The 3,987-nt window shown below is 46.7% G+C and overlaps 1 protein-coding gene across 2 annotated transcripts in view; it reads right to left on the minus strand.

The window, feature by feature from the left end:
- The window catches only part of AP1G1 (adaptor related protein complex 1 gamma 1 subunit), a 75,923-nt gene extending 72,776 nt beyond the window's left edge, over positions 1 to 3,147 (minus strand). For both annotated transcript variants that reach the window (XM_006755790.2, XM_006755791.2), the window contains exon 1: positions 2,721 to 3,147. The gene's annotated coding sequence lies outside the window, so the exon portion shown is untranslated. The remainder of the gene's footprint in view (positions 1 to 2,720) is intronic.
- Between the last annotated feature and the right edge of the window lie 840 nt (positions 3,148 to 3,987).

The raw sequence follows: 3,987 nt of genomic DNA on the forward strand, positions 1-3,987 counted from the left end.
GGGCAACCAATTGTTTCTCTCTGAGTCTTCCCCCTCCCTTCAGATCTCTCTAAAAAAATCAATGGGAAAATATCCTCAGGTAAGAATTAACAAAAAAAAAACAAACCTTTTGAAAAATACTTGTTCAACTTTCTCAATTGGTATAAAAAGTTTTCATAAATCACAAAAACCCGGGTTTTTGTTTCAGTACACCATTGATTTCATTCAAGACTACTTTAAAAAATAGAAGGTCACCAAAGGTTTTCCTGGCTATTTTTATACTTTATAGTTTCACTCTCAAATCTAGAGCTTGCTGTCAATGAAACAGACCAAAGAACTGCTCCCAAAAGAAAATGAATTAAGCTTTCCTGAACAATAAAGTATAAATCCGACAGGGTTAGACAAAGCAGACATTCAAGTCTGTCTGTTCTGATCAATCAACAGTACACTAAACACCATTTTGCTTATAATTTGTAAGACAAAAAGACACTTTCTCCAACTGAGTGCAAAACATTTAAATACCAGTGTGCCACAAAATGAACTGAGTTAAATAACACCTATCTAATAGCTCTTCCAATACCTTGTTTTAAACCTATAACTCAGAGATGAAACATTTCAGTAGCAACTACAAGGACATATTTAGTAAATGAGTGAGTATTCCACAATGTTTGGTATTTGACAGTTGCTTTAAATCAGGGGTGGGGAACCTTTTTTCTGCCAAGGGCCATTTGGATATTTATAACATCTTTCGCTTTAATTTAATTAATTTAATATAAATTTATATTGCTATGAAAAAAGCTCCTAGATTTATTGCATTTCAAGCCCTGCCTGCGGTTGCCTTGGCAGGGACAGACCAAATGAAGGGCCAGAAGTTCCCCACCCCTGCTTCAAACCAAAAATAAATAAATAACTCCATAGCTTCAGAGTAAATACACAAATAGTAACTAAGATTTTTTTTTTAAAGTCTCCTTAAAACAAATAAGAACACTGACTATTTACAATGAAAACATTCAGCTGAAACCGGTTTGGCTCAGTGGATAGAGTGTCGGCCTGCGGACTGAAGGGTCCCAGGTTCGATTCGGGTCAAGGGCATGTACCTGGGTTGCAGGCACAACATCCCCTGTGGGAGATGTGCAGGAGGCAGCTGATCGATGTCTCTCTCTCATCGATGTTTCTACCTCTCTATCTCTCTCCCTTCCTCTCTGTAAAAAATAAATAAAATATATTAAAAAAAGAGTTGACAATGAAAACATTCAGTCTTCTACTGAGACATCATATGACCAGTACAGGAATGTACTACCTGGTAACCTGACGATAAGAAAAATGCATTTGTACATGAATTGGAAGAATTAAAAGATTTGCCCCAGTTCAAGTTATACATTTTAGTTTCAGCAGTCACTGGACTGTAATCTCAAATAAATTATTTCTCTTTTGAAAATGTAAAAACCCAGGCTAAGATGACATAGAGGTGATTCAATTACACATACTAACTTGAAATGTGGGAAACCATCAGAGAATTACTGTGAAATGCTTTTTATTCAAGCATGCTATACTGCAAACCTACTTCAGCATAGAATAAAAGTGGTGATGCCCGGCCGGTGAGGCTCAACAGCTGAGCGTCCACCCAGGAACCATGAGGTCGCGGGTTTGATTCCTGGTCGGGGCAGGAGCCCTGATCCCCAGTGGGGATGAGTGCAGGATTCAGCCACCGATGTTTCTACCACCCCGTCCCTCTCCCTTCCTCTCTCTCTCACTCAAAATAAATAAAAACATTTTTTAAAGTGGTGAGATTACGGGCCCCTGGAGAATCTATATTTTTAAACCGAAGGTTAACATATATATATATAGATAGATAGATAGACAGATAGATATAGATATAGATATAGATATAGATATAGATATATAGATATATAGATATATATATAGATATATATATAGATATATATATAGTCTGGCAAATATTACCGGGAGCCGAGGACACCCCCCCCCACACACACACACAAAAGCCATTTAATCAGCTTTATAAACATTTACTGCACCAGTACACTCCGAGCAGAGTGCTTCGACGGATCTCCTACCTACACCAAAGCCGAACAGGGAAACAGAATCAACCGCCCTGACGCTTTCAGGCGGTCGGGAAGATCGGGAGAATTGTTAGAAACGGACGTCCGCAGGATCGGGAGTGAGAGAGGGGTAAGCAGTACACTGGAAGGTGAGTTTGCACACACACACGCACGCACGCACAACGGAAAATTAGGAAAGAAGTTGGTCGGAAGATTAGGAGGAGGCGAGGCCGACGTCCGCTTCTGAGAGGACTCCTGGCACTGCAGGTGCAGACAGCAATTAACTTAGCATGTGGAGATGCCGAAGAGTTCTACGGAAGACCTGACTCGGGTGCAAGATGCAAAAATGTGGATACGTGGCTCCCCGAATGAGCCCTCAAAGAAGGGTCGCAGCCCGACCCAGTCAATGGGTCCAAGGAGGCGGGCACCGGCCGGGCAACTCCACCGCGCGGAACGCAGTCGTGCGCACAGCCTCCCGGTCCGGGGCCTCGGGGTCCGCAAGCAAGAAGTCGGAGCTGCCCCTGGGGCTCCGGGCCCCCTCCTGGCCCAGCCTCTCTGTCCTCGCTTCTCACCCCCCACAGCCTGGGACCGGAGCCCTGGGAAGCTTCCGGCCGAACGCTCCCGGCAGGCGTGAGGCAAAAGCAGCAAAATGCTCTTAGCGCTGTGAGTGACACTCACCGGCCCGAAACCTCGAATGAAACCAGCAGCTCCGGGGGCGGCGGCAGCAGTGGCAGCAGGAACCGAACATCCAAAATGGCGGCTCCCTCGGCCACACCACCGCTACGGCGGGCGGAGGGATCCTTAGGAGGAAGGGAGTGTTTCACTAAGTTCGCGCCCCACCGCAAAAACCTCGGTCCCTATCTTCTTCTCCTTGTCGACTCCGCGTCCTCTGACGGCAACTTCTCGGGCCCCCCCTCTCCTGTTCTCCAAGAAAACTCGGACCCTGCCGAGGACTATTTGCCAAGGAGGAGGTGACTGCTCCGGGCAGAGCGACGCAGAGCGTAGCAAGGGTCGGGGCTGTCACTGATGACGCGAGACGCTGCTGCCGAGTCACGGCTGCGAAGAGTCTGAGCGAGAAAGATCCGGCTGACCCTCGAGCCGACGGACATTGGTTCCGCTTGGGTGGGGCGGGGCGGGGCGGGGCCACCAGGAAGCGACCCGGCCACCTGAAGGGGGCGGGGCTAGCAAGGTAGCCTGGGAAGTGGGAGAAGCGGAGCAGGTGGGGCCCCGGAGCGCTGAGCCGGGCTGAGCCGGTCCTAATGCACGAGTTTCCCAAACTCTTTCCTCTCACCTTTGAAACCTTTCTCTTTAGGCTCAAGTCAGGAACGTGCTCCAAGGGGTCTTGGATTCTGTGGTTTTATGGTATCCTTGCAACATTTTATTTTTAAAAATTAGAGGATGACAGAGGAATGGCTTCCAAGCCCAGTTATCATCGCAACCTGCATGGGACGAGTTGTTTAAACTCTTAGGGCCTCAATTTCCTCGTATATCAAAAGAGCTAAAATCCTTGTAGAATGGGCTTTCGGACTGACTTCATGAACTAATGACCTGAGCCAAAGACAGTCTAACCGGACGGTTACAGGCTTGATAAATAATTACTAACACCTGATAACAAATATTTTCCGTGTGAACGGCAAGACAACCATGATGTCTTGGCCCATTTAAAGGAAAGGTGACCTACCTAAACGAAAATCCTTCAGGTGTATTGGCAATGAAGTACCCGCCAAAGCAAATAAAGTACAGTACCTGGTTAGATGCCAGCGAGAACGACATAACCGCCAATCTGGAGTTTAGGACCTGTCATAGCCAGGAGTGTGCGCCTCTTTCCTTAGCCGCGCTCATTCAGGAATGTCAAAAGGTTTTACAGAAATGGAACTGAGTACAATTTTGTTCTTGCACTTGCTGGGGCATGCCAAGTGGCTGGGGGCAAGGTGGGGGAGGGGGG

This window comes from Myotis davidii, unplaced genomic scaffold (assembly GCF_000327345.1).
Source record: "Myotis davidii unplaced genomic scaffold, ASM32734v1 scaffold453, whole genome shotgun sequence".
NCBI classification, from domain to species: Eukaryota; Metazoa; Chordata; class Mammalia; order Chiroptera; family Vespertilionidae; genus Myotis; species Myotis davidii.